The 15592-nt window shown below is 39.6% G+C and overlaps 1 protein-coding gene across 4 annotated transcripts in view; it reads left to right on the top strand.

The window, feature by feature from the left end:
• The window catches only part of CHRM3 (cholinergic receptor muscarinic 3), a 239663-nt gene that overhangs the window by 141510 nt on the left and 82561 nt on the right, over window positions 1-15592 (top strand). The window lies entirely within an intron of this gene.

The raw sequence follows: 15592 nt of genomic DNA on the forward strand, positions 1-15592 counted from the left end.
ATATAAGAATGTAAACACATCCCTGAGAGTAAGCCTTTCAGCCAAAACTCCCCCACATCTTCAAAGCTCAAAATGCCAATAGATGCCTCCTCCATTCTCAAGAGACATTCTCTGAACTGCCTTCTCCATTAACCATTCTGATAAATCTTTAAATCTGGGTGTGCACTTGTGTGATACTTAATAATGCATTTTTGGAATGGATTAGCAAAGTTTAGAAAAGGAGGGTAGTTTAATTATTTTTAATTTTTATTTGTATAAAATAAATTGAATCTTATCAGGCTTCAATATTTCCCTTCCGGGATGGGGTGGGGAGAGGAATCCAGTAAGTAGAATGAACCATAAACTTAATGGAGAAAAGATTGACTTCAAATTTTGCAGTGAGATACTATATCATTAAAGAATTTTTTTTCTAAACAATTTATTCTTCCTCTATCTGAAAAGGGGGAGGTGAGAAAAAGTTTCTTGCAATGGAGGAATAGAATTTATATACAGAAACGTGAATATTTTAAACACAGACTTAACTTCTTTAATATTTTCAGTTTTACATATCAGACAAATCATCAGCAGTAATTCTAACTTCATTTAGATAGAGAATAATGCAATGGGGAATTTATAATGCTGTCTGTCTTGCCTCAAACAGATGTTTGAAATGTTTGTAACAATAACAGAAAACACATGAAAGATGATGTGTCTCTTCCGGGCAGGGCCCCCCCCCCCAAGAAACCCCTCTGTAGCTGTTTGTATGAGGCTTTGAAAAAGAATCTTAGCTGCCACTATGCTTGTCTGTGGAAATATAGTGCAGAGGAGAAACAAAGAAACCCTGCATCTAGGTGTATCCTTGCTCCTGTACTGCACCACTCCTTCAGAGCCTGAGCAAATCATCCTTCTGGCTATGCTTCCACCTGCTGCCATCCAGCTGGAGATATGAGAAAGAACTGCAGTGAAGAGTCTGCCTCTGCCCCACCATATACTGCTGGCACTCTGCTGGTTTCTGTTTGAGTCATTGAGCCCTGACTGTCTTTATACATATTGAAATGCAGGGGAGGAGTGGGGGTGCAACCAGCCAGTTCCACCTGCAAATTGTGTTGGTGGAGCAGGCAGCATATGTTACAATTTAAAAATAATAATAATAAAAACAGGTATATACAGTGGTACCTCGGGTTACATATGCTTCAGGTTACATATGCTTCAGGTTACAGACTCCGCTAACCCAGAAATAGTGCTTCAGGTTAAGAACTTTGCTTCAGGATGGGAACAGAAATTGTGCTCTGGTGGTGTGGCGGCAGCAGGAGGCCCCATTAGCTAAAGTGGTGCTTCAGGTTAAGAACAGTTTCAGGTTAAGAACAGACCTCCGGAATGAATTAAGTACTTAACCCGAGGTACCACTGTAGTGAGGTGTAGAAGTAGAAAAAGAGGACACACACACAGAGAGAGAGAGAGAGAGAGAGAGTCAAATTTTGCCTATCCTGCCCTGGTCCAAAAGAAATAACTTTGCTATGTAACACCCCCATTAAACTACACTATCAGGTCAATCAAAGGGTACACCAATTTTTTCCTCTTGGCCCCACTAGGCAACCACATGCTATAATCAAGGCTGGGCTGGATTGAATATCCAAGCCGCTTGCCTTTTTCAAACTGAGCAATCCTTTCCCTAGGTGTGGCTTTCCTATTGGAATGCATCCACTCTTACCATACCCAAAAAGCCTTGCAACAGGTGCTTGGCAAAGGACTGTTTTATTTTAATGTGATGTAAATAATTGTACCATGAGCTGTGCCTATTTTACAATCATTAAAATGTCCAGTCTCTAAGGGAGACATCATAGTTTGAAGCACTTTGGTGAAGTATTGATAAACTACCATCACTATGCAGTTCGCTCTTAGGAATTGCTTTGGGGCACCTATTTCAACTGAAAAGCACGCTGTCAAACAAAATAGCTTATGGGATTTTCTATTGTCTCTTTTATAACTCACTATTATGAAGAAAAGGTTTTTCCCCCCAAGCTTGGATTTAATAACTGCAACCCAGTTCCAAGTTATTAATGGATTTATAAGATTACTGATTCCCAGGTGTGTAGGGGGGGGGACTCTCCTATTTGCTTTTTAGGAACCTGATATTATTTTTGTTCCTCAGATATGCCCTCCCTTTTTTCCTCATATTTATTTCAGAAAATAGGACTTGGTTGAAGAAAACTGGTGATTTTATGCCTTTCCCATAAAAATACATATAAATTTACAAAGTACAAATAGCAACACCATAAAAGGCAGAGCAGAACTCTTTCAAGAACCTGAAACAGTGCAAGTCCTGCAATCTGTCAAAGCTTCACAAGGAGGAATTTGAATGTTGAGTGACAGAATTCTACAACTCACATGCCCAGCACCTAGTTGGAGGTATCGCCTTGAATTAGATCAGAGGTCAGCAAGCTTACTGAACGATGGGCCGGTCCACACTCCGTCGGAATATGGGCCGGAGCGTGTGCACACACATGCTCTTCTGGGTTGGAGGAGCACCCATGCTCGTGCACACACACTATTTCCGGCGTCCTGTATGCGTGTGCATACACTATTTCTGGCACACATCCGGGTTGGAGGAGCGCCTGTGCACATGCACACAGGCACCATCAACCCGGAAGTCGATCCCGTGCTGCACTGGTAAGAGGGGGCAGAGGAGGGCGGCAGGGGTCGCCATGAGCCGGATAGACAAGCCCCATGGGCCGCTACTGGCCCATGGGCCTTAGGTTGCTGTAAAAGGTAAAGGTACCCCTGCCTGTACGGGCCAGTCTTGACAGACTCTAGGGTTGTGCGCTCATCTCACTTAAGAGGCCGGGAGCCAGCGCTGTCCGCAGACACTTCCGGGTTACATGGCCAGCGTGACGACGCTGCTCCGGCAAACCGGCACCAGAGCAGCACACGGAAACGCCATTTACCTTCCCGCTATAAAGCGGTACCTATTTATCTACTTGCACTTAAGGGTGCTTTCAAACTGCTAGGTGGGCAGGAGCTGGGACCGAATGACGGGAGCTCACCCCGCCGTGGGGATTTGAACCGCCGACCATGCGATCGGCAAGTCCTAGGCACTGAGGTTTTACCCACAGCGCCACCCGCGTCCCTAGGTTGCTGACCCCTGCCTTAGATGAACCCTTTGCTCATGGAAGGACCTCCCTGTAGCCAAATCAATGTATTTATTCCTTACGGGTCAGAGGATAGGCTCAGATGACAGGTGCACTTCGCTCTTGAAAATAGTGGCCTGGTTGTTAGCCGCATAACACACAGTTGCAAACTGTGCATGTCATGGTGACCATCACAAAATGAAAAGTAAGGGTTAAAATGCTTCACTTTTTACCTAAATGCTTGAATGTTCTGTTTGAACAACCCGTCTACATTGCACTATAAGCACAAGAGCCTATTTCATGTTGTCTTGCGGTACATTACACCCTTGGAGCAACCTGATGCTGAAGGTAGTATAGGTGCTTAGGGCGCTGAGTTTAGATGCCCATTTCCCCACTTCCTCTCCAGCAGTGTTCTGTTCCTATCCTTTCAGCACTTAAAATCAAATGGAGGTGACACAGCACTGAATCAGCATCAATTAGAATGGCCAGTAACTGACTCCATTATGCCCCTTCAGCCATGGCTTTGTGGAGAACTTCCAGGTGGTTGAATCGGTCAACCACTTTCTTTGGAACTCAAGTTCTCTTAAGGAGTTGTTCAAAACTGGCAATTTGTTGTTCAGTTGTTTTAGGAGTAGAAATCACCTCGCTGATTGTCTTGAAAAATGTTCTCTCTCTTTTTAAGGCTCTGAGATTTACGAGTTAATTAGGCACCTCTTTTCTTCCTAAATTGGCTTTTCATATCTAAGGTTTAATGATCCAAAGCCAAACAATAGTGCCAGCACATGGCTTTTTAATTTTTACCCAAATCATTCTTATGTTTTTTGGAATGTTTTTAATCCTCCAGTCACTTGGTTCACCCTGAAAGCTTGACTTGCATGTATGAAGTCTGTGGGAAAAAGAATTATCTTAATTTTTCATTCAATAAACCTCTCAATGAGAAATCAACACTTCATTACCACTTTTATTTAAAATTAAGATTAATGTTTTAACATGCCTACATACATTCAAGAGTATATTTTCTCTGGATTTCTTGGCATGAACCATGGACACATTTTTCTTTTATATCTATCGTTCTTTTCCCTAGGAAGTAACAGGCCAGTTGTTTACAAAAAGAATAACCTGATTTGAATAATAATAATAATTTCTATATTTATTGAGGTGGAGATGTGAGTATGGCAGGAAAGAGATGACAACCATAGATGATAATTTAGGTGTTTCACTAGTTGTTTCAACTTCTTTTCTTTTCTTACTCTTTTCTTTTCTCCTGGGCAGTGAATTAGTAGAAGTAATTGATTTATTGTCTAATTTGTTGCCCAATGTCTTTGCTTGTTGAAAAAGTTATCATTCTGACATGTGAAAGCTTCCACACAGAAAACAATTTTACAGTGGTACCTTGGGTTACAGACGCTTCAGGTTACATACGCTTCAGGTTACAGACTCCGCTAACCCAGAAATACTACCTTGGGTTAAGAACTTTGCTTCAGGATGAGAACAGAAATCATGAGGTGGTGGTGTGGTGGCAGTGGGAGGCGCCATTAGCTAAAGTGGTACCTCAAGTTTTGAACAGTTTCAGGTTAAGAACGGACTTCCGGAACGAATTAAGATCTTAACCTGAGGTACCACTGTACATCCTTTTACCACACAAGATTGCTTAGCTTTGGTACCATTTTTAAAAAGGGTTTCTTTATTGTGTAATCCTAGTCAAAGAAGAGAGCATGTAATGAATGTGGTGATGTCATACTAATCAGATTTGGTTATGTGATAATATCGCTAAAGGCAAATTAAACTGTCTCTTTGCCCTCACTTTGAGTCACATGCACCGCCTTGCCCCCATCATAGAGGGGGCCCAGGGCTGAGTGAAATCAGTGCCCTGTGCCTGCGTGCCCCACATTGTGTGTGCATGATGTCAGCGCACACCACAGTGTGTTGGCATTGCATGCACACACCCGGCAGTGTGCATGTGTGGCTGCTGCAGAAGTTGGGGGCCCTCTGAATTAGAATTTTGTGGGGGCCAGCCCCCCATATTTGGCACCCCTGCTTTGACTAGATGGAGGGAAAGTGTATACCCAATTCTTTTTTTAGTTCTTGTTTTTAATGGTTGCTGAAACCCATATCTTGATGAAAGTGCTATGGATGCCAGCACAAAATGGCTGCCATGGGTGGCAGCAAAAATAATAATAAATAAAAATGTGATGGTACTCTGTATCAGTGAGTGTGGTCACAACCCCACTATCACCACTGCATGTACTGTTTCCTAGGGCAACCTTGCTGATGCTGATGGTCTTGTTGTCAGGGTATTTGCTTTTTGCTTTTGCCTGTATGCACCACACCACAATATTTTGCCCCAATCAATTCTAATCATACATAGTTCCACGTGATGAGCTGGGACAGAATAGATTGTGCTTCAATTTAAAAACAAAGTTGTGCAGATGGACGACACCTGCACATCCAGATGTGGATTTTATCAATTGTACTACGTTGACTTTGCATGATGGTTTGCAAGAGTTCATAAACACAGTGGCGTAGCGTGGGTTGTCAGCAACCGGGGCAAGGCAAATAATTTGCGCCCCCTAACCCGTGGATTTACGCCCCCTAACCCTAACCCCCAGATGTTGCGCCCGGTGCAGCCGGCCCCCCCCCTGCACCCCCACACTACGCCACTGCATAAACGGTCATCTCATTTACTGTACCTCAACCCCAGTAATTGTAACAAGCTCCAGAGCTCCTCCTGTTAGTGTAGCTAGGGATGGAGTAGGGATGAAATGTGCTTCTGATAACTTCTGAGCATCTAGGAAATGAGGTGATTCTCTACCCCTTTCTGCACCCCTGGAGTGACCAGAACAGTGAATTTCTCCTGAAGGATTCTGGCAACTACACATTTTGGGTTCACTAACAAGGCCAGCCAAAATACTAAGACCTTTTGTGTGACAATACCCAACACACTGATTCCTCCTATTGGTAAACTGTGTACAGCCGAACTGTACAGGTTCCGCATAAATCACAGACCTAAAATAAAGATACAAAACAACAGCAACAACCCCCCACAACCTCCTTCCACCACACCCTAGCCCAAGAGTCTGTCCAGCACCCTCAGCTTTTGTAGCTGGAGTCAGTCTCATCATCAACTTTTTATTCGACCGTCAGTCAGAAAAAAGTACATTTGTCAATAAACAGTTAAACATCCAGGAAGATTTTAGAGGTTAGCCAACACTAAAATGGGCTAAACAGATAGCCCCATATCAATACAGTCAATTATAGTCTTGCGACGCTTAAAAGCTAAAAAAAGAAATTTGGCCACCAAGGAAGGTATAGCTCTAGTGACATTATTCAGCAAGTGTAAAACCTGGTTTTCTCTGGGTAGGAAGCTAAATTGACATAGGAGTGGATCTATAAAATTTTGTCTAAGCTCAGCATAAGAAGGGCAAGTCAAGAGAATGTGTTTGGTGGACTCAACCACACCCATGGCACAATGACAGGTTCTCTGGGTGTATGGTACTCCCCTGTGCCTTCCCCACAATATCGCAGAGTCAAGGACATTTAATCTAGCCGCTGTAAGAAGTCTGCAGTATTCCACATAGTGGATTTCTGCCAGGTAGGGGGCTGGTATTGTCCCATAAATCTGGTCCCCTAGGAACATCCCTGGTTTTACCTGGGCTATGTCCTCTTGTCTGGCAATGTCACTCAGTCTCCGGGAGATCACAGCTCTAGCTTGATTGTACGTCATAGACTCAAAGTAAAGGTGAGACAATGCTGGAGTCAGTCTTAGCCCTGCCCTCCCAGGCCAGGTGGGGAAAGGCCAGAAAGGCAGGAAGCAGATCTTCCAGGACTCACAGCCAAGATGGTATCTGGCCTTTCAGCAGCCTCAGCTTTCAGTATACACTGATACTGCTGAATATAATATTAAAGACTATGGCTATATCATATTTCTACTCCTCTGATAATCTGACTTGAATATATTAGGGACTTTGATCTTTGTGAATTCCAAGCTAAATTGGCCTGAGCTACTCCTTCTCAGCTAATGTGTGGGTTGAAACATAGTTATCCAGTAGTTGTTTGCTTCCGGAATGTTCCAATGCAGATTTCAGCTCAAAACCAGAGAAAATACATCCATAATGTATTTGGGGTTGGGGAGAACTATTTAGAAATGTGTATTTTGAAAGTAAGCATTTTCTTTCAATACTATCTGAATGCATATTTCTCTGTAGATAATTGTTGATTGAAAAAGACATTTAATGCAGAGATTTCCATAGTAGGGGAAGCACATTTTTCCAGTTCTCAGTGAGCAGTGCATTTTCTGGGGAAATGCCAGCAGATTCTTGCCCAAGGTAGCATATCAGTTATAGTATATAGTACAGAAGAGTATTGCAAACCTTATTAGAGAATAATATTATCACAGAAAAATCTTATTTCTATATTTAAGAAGACAGAAATCATGATTAGAAATCTGTATGAAATCCAGAATAATGCAGATTGAAGGTGCAATTAGTAATCTGGTAACAGGTGCATTTGCAATGAATAGGGGGGAAAACTGTTTTGAGAGAATTGTATATTAATTCAAAAGGAAGGAGGCACTGCAAATTCTTAAATGCTCATGAAGTTGTTTAAATTGTTAAAGCTAAATTAGATTGTTATCTTGCCACTCCCTGTGACTTCTTTAAACTAGCACTGCACTGCAATTGTCCTCCCCTTTTAATAACAGTAATAGCATTAATAACTATTTCCTGTTTGTAGATTGCGGCTCAGAGCAATTCTTTCTACTTCTTGACTTCCAGTAGTTGCAGTTTGTTTCATGCAGAGCTATTTGCAAACTGTTGCCAGATTAGACTTGAAGTAAGCTGATTTTTATCAAGCCACTGGGTAATTCTGACCATTTCATCTGACAATTTTAGTACTGTACCATGGCAGCTGACCTGTGTAAGTGAAGGATTAGAGTAGCATCAGTATACTGAGAAATATTTTTGGAAGCATTCTTTCAACATGTGCTCATTAAAGGTAAGAGAAAAATCTATTGCCTTTTGTGTTTCAAACAAAAGATTTACCGAGGTCTGTTGGCATTTTCAGTTTTGTTAAACAAGGAGGCTATAAAATAATGGGGGGTATTACATAGCAAAGTTATTACTGTGATGCCCTTCCCATTAATGATTAAGAAAAGTATGAGTATCTGTCATAGGTTTCTTTGGATAAACTACTAGATTACTGCTATTCAGACATTAAATGTGTGTTAAAACAAAACACAATATGTATGCTACATGCTTTCCATTTAGCTTTACAGTGACATTTTTCTTTTAATGTCGTTGCTGAAAGAGAGCACTGTATTTTCCTTAGGACAGTTAGTGTTTGATTAGGAGTAGATAATCCTCTGTACAAGTCAATAAGCCTGAGAGGGATTTCAGCAGATTGTTATTAACCCCAAATCTTGTCTTTGCCTGTTTTCCCCCTCTCTCTTTGGTTTCCCTTTATTCACTTTTCCTAGTCAGAAATGGTTTCACATTCCAATAAAGAGAGAGACTGCTTTGATTGAAATGGTGTTCTTATTGGACAACTGATTCGGTTTGCTTGGCTTAGTCACATAGAGGAGATAGAGGTAGCTCTATCCATCATCCCCTGGCACCACATTCTGAGAAGCAAAAGAACACGGTGTCAGAATATATTTTTGCATTCATAGAGAGCTGTTTTTGTACTTGATTTTTTTTCTTTAAAAACCTCTCCTGGATGAAATTTAATTTTGAAATCCTTGTTTTTCAGAATAACTGAAATGATAACATTGTAGAGTAATATAATGCCACAGGTTATAGTTAGTTCCTGTGGGTTACTTTATGCAATTTTATCAGAGAACACAGAAGATATAACTTCTGCATATGTTTGGTATCCTATTTACATTTTGTGCCATAGTATTATTAACAGGATACAAAGTTAATAATACAGGATACAACTTGCTTTTAGCAAGTATTTCTCTATTGAGGGTGATGGAAATAACACCTGAAGCAGCCTTTGTTAGATATTCCATTTTTTTGTTGTTATGAGCTTAAAAGGTCTGAAACTCAGAGATGAGTAGCAAGAGGTTCAAACCCATTATTCCATCAGCATGCATTAACACTTAGTTTGTATTTTTTCTGTTTGTGTTTGTTTGCTTTTACAGTTCCATTGCATTCTTGTTTAAGAGCTGGCTCGAATGTTTAAGGGTTGTTTGCCATTTGGAATTAACAGGTTCAATTCATACACTGTTATTGAAATGGAAATATTTTTTTAAGAGTTAGGTACACATAGGTCGAAAGCATACATGGAGAGCCACATGTGTTTTATGTAGCATATTTGAGTAGTATGGGTTACAAGGACAGCAAATACCTTTTGCTTTCCAAGTGCAGATTTAATTCACAGTACAAGGGGAAATACCTTACTGCTTGTAGTGCGAGCTGACTTCATTATTTAAAAATCGAAATATGCACACCCTCCCAAATCATTATTTTAGTTTCTAAATGTTTATGTTTTGTATACAACTCCTGTTTCCAAGATGCGAGCAAATAAGGCACATTCTTCTTACTTTGTACATTGTTTAAAATGCAGTATTTGTAATCCTAGAGAGAGAGATGTCACAGAAGCGATGCAGTTCAATAAAGCAAATGTGGTGTAATTTAGACAACATGCTTGTGTGATTGGGTGTGATTAAAGTATCATTTTCATCCTGTGAAGTTATTGTCTTTTTTTGGAACATCCTCCTATAAGGAAAGCCAGACTGAATATTACTCATCACGACACACCATATGGTTCTTAGTTGGTAGAATTCAAAAGCTGTTCCAGGGAATCTGTTATAGTCACAGCAGGCTAATGCTGTGGCTAACTAGCTGGCTTCTTTAGTGTAGGCATTGTCCTGTTTTTGCTCTCCAGGGGTCTCACTCATCAGCTCTGAGTTATTTGCAGTGTTGTTCCCAGCAAAGATGTTCCCCAAACAAATGTTTGCTTGCTATGGTACCACTCATTTGTGAGATTTGATGTGATTATGTGAAGTATATACCACCTGATAATGGTGTGATAACGTGTTGAAGGTTCTGCAGTATATGTGTGTGTATTATATATATTATATTATATTATATTATATTATATTATATTATATTATATTATATTATATTATATTATTATATTATATTATATTATATTATATTATATTATATTATATTATAATAAATTACCTTAGCCCTATTATCCAGGTTTGTACATCCTGCAGTTCCACAAGCAGGGAATTTATTGATCATAGAATTCAACGTCTTGAATATTTCAGGTCTATTTTGTGGTTCTAAGGGAAGGTTTGGATATGTTTTGGGAGGAAACTTGCAAATTATGAGAAGCCGCAGTGGTCACTGGTCACGTGACACTGTTTCTTACCTTTCAATGATTAGCAGAGTTTTGAACAAGTTTATCTGTATGAACAAGTTTATTTGCTTAACTCAAAAAATTAGGCTGCAGGATTCTGCCATACTTAGCACAGACTTTGGATAACTGAAACGTTGTGCAGGACTGTGATTTTTAAAAAATAATTTGTTTTGTTTATAAATTTTTAAAAATCACTTTTTAATACATTGCAAATCACTCTTACCCCACCCCCAGGCCAGAACTGTACATCATTTTAATCGAAGTTTTACAGTCAGGGTGACAGCGATTTTGTCAAAGCCATCCACAGCAGGGATTTTAATCTAGGTTTGCTTGAACTTGACCTATGTAGATTGTGGTGCAGAGAAACTGTGCTGATGCACCTACTTAAACAAGGTAGTCATATGCCAAAAATTGGACATTCTAGCTACTATACAAGCCACACAGCATAAGTCATAATTTTTCTCTAGTTTGGTACACCTTCTTTAGTATAATAATACTTTTGTAACCTCATAGAGTTGCCTTGTTCTTCTCACATCTTCATTGTTCCTAAGTATCAAGTTAACCTTTAAAAATGTGCTTTTAGGTGAATGTTAGCCTTTGTTGTCCTTTTTTTGGGGGGGGGGATTGCATGACCAGGTTTTTTGGGGGAGAATGGAGTAGAATCCCAGGAATCATACTTCTTCTTTTCCTCTGGTTACTTTTTGTTAAAGTGTAGGCAATAGTCTCCAGCGGAAGCTGCCTAAGGACGGCTTCTGGATTATCAGCATTACTCAGTGCATTACATAATGTCATTTGTGCTCAAATGATTTAGTGAAATCGGTAAAAGAGATGGAAAAGGAAGTCAGGTTGACTCTGAAATAACAGTTGAAGGGAACTCTCAAGTTAGTAATTCTGGTGGTGCTCTAAACTCAGATTATGATTATTATGATTTGTTCACATACTTTCTTTTTTAATTTGGCAATGTGTGAATGTTTTGTTTAGTAACTGTAACACTGGAAAACCTTGTTCTTTTTATTGGGCAATGAAATATTTTCCTTTGGAATCATTGCTAAATATCCATATCACAGTCATCTAATTTACTCTGCACAGGCATCTATCATTGGCTGTTTGCATATTGCTGGCAGTAGAGAATTTTGGTAGGACTGCCCCACTGTATGGTAGTCCATTAGTCCATGCTTGTAAGATAGAAACCAGGGCTGTTTAGTGTTTTTTAAATGCATTTACATCAATATACCACCTCTGATTTCAAGTGGACAATAACTTTATTAAGCCAATACCAGTCTTGTATAATCACATCAAAGGACTGTAACATTACCAAGAACTAAATGTTCAAATGTTAGGTTTCAGCAACTGAATTTTTCACAATGAACATGTAAAGTTGGATAATGTTGGCCACCCCACCCTCTTCTTTATTTTGTTACACATGCAATAAGTTGAACACATGGAAGTCAGAAGCCACATGTAATTCTTTCCGCCTTCCACACAGTCAGTGTAGCATGTAATGTGCTATTCTTTATTTTGAGAATGGCTGTATGAATGGTTTATAAGGGATAAGGCAGTATCTCAACCAGGTCCTAAGCTGTATAGGATCTGTACCTATAGCTGTATAGGTTAACACAAGAGGCACTGGCAGCAGTGATTTGTCGTCCAAATGGGTAGCAGGAAGCTTATTTTATCTGGTTATCACACAAGTTATTGCTTTTGTATTTCCCATGGTGCACTGATTCTCCCTTTGGCAGAAGAAACAAATGTATCAAATGATCAGGAGTGTGGGGGCAGTGGGGATAAATATGTATGAAAAAGATTGGGCAGTACTTGTATAAGCCCCAGTCTCTTGTCAGAAGAAGAGCTCTAACAATTTGACTGAACTTGTTTGGATAATTAAACCTTGAAGTGGTTTTATTGGATTACACAAATACACACCTTTGATCTGAAAGGAGTTCTGTCATGTCCTCAATGAAATAATCCAAGTTCCCCCCATGAGTGCACAGATAGTATTTCACATTCTGAAAACATTTTAATTAATTTCTTTGCCAAAGTATGTAAGCTATGAAAACACTCAATCAGTTGTTGTTGTTGTTTGTTTTCCTTGGCTGCAATCAGACTGTTGTTTAAGATGAAAGAAGAGATATTGTGCATATCTGTGATTAACTAGACGGTTCAAAGCTACAGGATGAAAAGGATGTTTATCTGTTCTCTGCTAACTACTTACAAATAAAGACACATAATCAACTTAGGATGTATAAACCCAACACAACCATTAACAATGTTTCAAAAGAGGATAGCTGATGTGGCAGCAAGGAAAAAGAAAGCAAATTAGTCATAGAATCCTTTCTGTTTTGAAGATCATATTTGGGGTTTTATTTTCATTTATACAAGGCAGGTCTTAGCCTTTGTGCCACTTGTCTGATCCAACCTCACAGCTCCCCTCAGCCTGCCTGTCCACATAACAATTTTTCTCCCCACTTTTTCCAGGAGGTAGGAGATTCACTCATTTGATTGTTACACTGTTCCTATGGATCATGTGAACAATGCTCAGAAATTTTGGACTCAGACAATTTCAAATTCACAGTAAAGCCTGATATTCAGATATTTTATGCTCCCTAGACTTCACTGGTTTATTACTAGAATGGTGACAGATCCCCCCCCCCCAGATTGACATAATAAAAAACTGGCAATTGTCCCTTCTTGCAGTAGAACAGACATTTCTAAATTGAAAATATTTCAAGAGAAATTAGACAACTGTCATGAAATTGCAATGCTACATGAGCTGAAACTAATTTATTTTAAGTGAAAATAAACCTGTTTCTCCTTAACCTGGGGCATGTTGAAATTCCCATTGACATCAGTAGATTTGAGATGTTAATAGCATTTGACACATTTATTATCTTAAATAATGAGCAAATAAATATATAGCATCTTGATTTATGTTTTTTAAAACCAACTAAGCTGTTGAGAACTATGCACTTCTCTTAGCCTTTTTTGGTATCATCCGTATTATTATTTTTTAAAAAACCCAGTTCATTTTAAAGGACTTTTGTGCTACTTTCCCCACTACTTATAATAGGCTTTGAACTAAGTATAAAGAGTATTGAAAGGTATGTGCTTTTAAATTGAATCTAAGTTAATCTGTAGCTCCATCTCTGTGGATCAGTGAGTGTCAAAACAGCATGCACTGCCAACTGAAATGAAGAGGCAAACACAGTATGCTATGATTAAAAAGACCACCACTTTACTAAGGAATGTGAAGGATTCTAAGCCAACATGGCCAGTGTGGAGGAGAGTGTGAGGCCTCAGTGTGAGAGGCAAGGGGGACCTTTGATCTCACTGTAAAACAAATTGTGATCAGCATGTTGAATCTTTGTCAATGATTCAGACACTCAAAAAGTCATAATAACTGGCAAGAGCCTGAAAGCAACCGGGATTGTGCCTTTCTTACATTATTTGCATTGTGTTACTAGCTTTTTTAAAAGAAGAAAGATGTATTCTCACTAAACAAATGCACCACATAATGAAGGCCAGCCAACTTTTTTTCCTGACTTTCAGTTCTATCCCAGGTTTAGCTTGCAATGTGTATTACGGCTTCTTAGTTCTTCACAACTCAGTGTGGTATTGCCATTTATATTGACATATTAAAAAGACCTCTAAAAATTGAAAAACAGAGTTCCAAAGCAATCTGCTGAGTTCATGAATGAATAGGGATTTGAACCTACATTGTCTAAATTTTATGCTCTATCCATCAAGACATTTTTTTTTAAAAAATGGAAGCTCTGTTGGCTTACAATAATTTCCAAGTAATAAAGTTGTTTTGTATGTAATATGCTACTTGAAAAAAATGTGTTTCTTCAAATGTTTGGATCCTTCATTAAAAAATGATGGTTTTAAGATACTTGATGATAGTCCTATTTGGCCCTTTTAATGTAAAACAGTGAGTTGGATTTCGGCAGCATGCAAAGACTCTTTCTTAAATGTTCAGAATAACTTTTTGTTGTTGTTTAGTCATTTAGTCGTATCCGACTCTTCGTGACCCCATGGACCAGAGCACGCCAAGCACTCCTATCTTCCACTGCCTCCCACAGTTTGGTCAGACTCATGTTTGTAGCTTCGAGAACACTGTCCAACCATCTCATCCTCTGTTGTCCCCTTCTCCTTGTGCCCTCCATCTTTCCCAACATCAGGGTCTTTTCCAGGGAGTCTTCTCTTCTCATGAGGTGGCCAAAGTATTGGAGCCTCAGCTTCACGATCTGTCCTTCCAGTGTGCACTCAGGGCTGATTTCCTTCAGAATGGATAGGTTTGATCTTCTTGCAGTCCATGGGACTCTCAAGAGTCTCCTCCAGCACCATAATTCAAAAGGATCAATTCTTAGGCGATCAGCCTTCTTTATGGTCCAGCTCTCATTTCCATACATCACTACTGGGAAAACCATGGCTTTAACTATACTTTGTTGGAAACGTGATGTCTCTGCTTTTTAAGATGCTGTCTATGTTTGCCATCGCCTTTCTTCCAAGGAGCAGGCGTCTTTTAATTTCGTGACTGCTGTCACCATCTGCAGTGATCATGGAGCCCAAGAAGGTAAAATCTCTCACTGCCTCCATTTCCTCCCCTTCTATTTGCCAGGAGGTGATGGGACCAGTGGCCATGATCTTCGTTTTTTTGATGTTGAGCTAACTTTTTGTTAGACACATCTAATTTGCAATCTCTTGTTTACATTCCATTCAAATAAATAAAAGTCAGTATTGGAGCATTTCTGATACTTTTGTTCTCCTACAACAATTAAAATGCAAAGAAATCATGGGGGGGGGGAGGGAGGTGGAAGAGTAAGCATTTCCTTGTACCAGTCTACTTTTAATATGTATTGCAGGGCTCCTCAACATGGTGGCCTCCAGATATTGTTGGATTATAAATCCCACCATCCCTGACCTTTGGCTATCCTTGCTGGGACTGATGAGAGCTGTACTTCAACATCTGGAGGGCATCAGGTGGCTTCCTGATGCATTGAACTGAGAATGTTAAAAATGACTTGTGCAGTGTTAAGATCCTTTTATAAAAAGTCATTGAGAAACTTAGTTATAAATAATTGTGCTTTTAGAAGAACTGCTGCTATCAGGGGGTGGGA

Source organism: Podarcis gaigeae, assembly GCF_964106915.1.
Source record: "Podarcis gaigeae genome assembly, chromosome: 3".
NCBI classification, from domain to species: Eukaryota; Metazoa; Chordata; class Lepidosauria; order Squamata; family Lacertidae; genus Podarcis; species Podarcis gaigeae.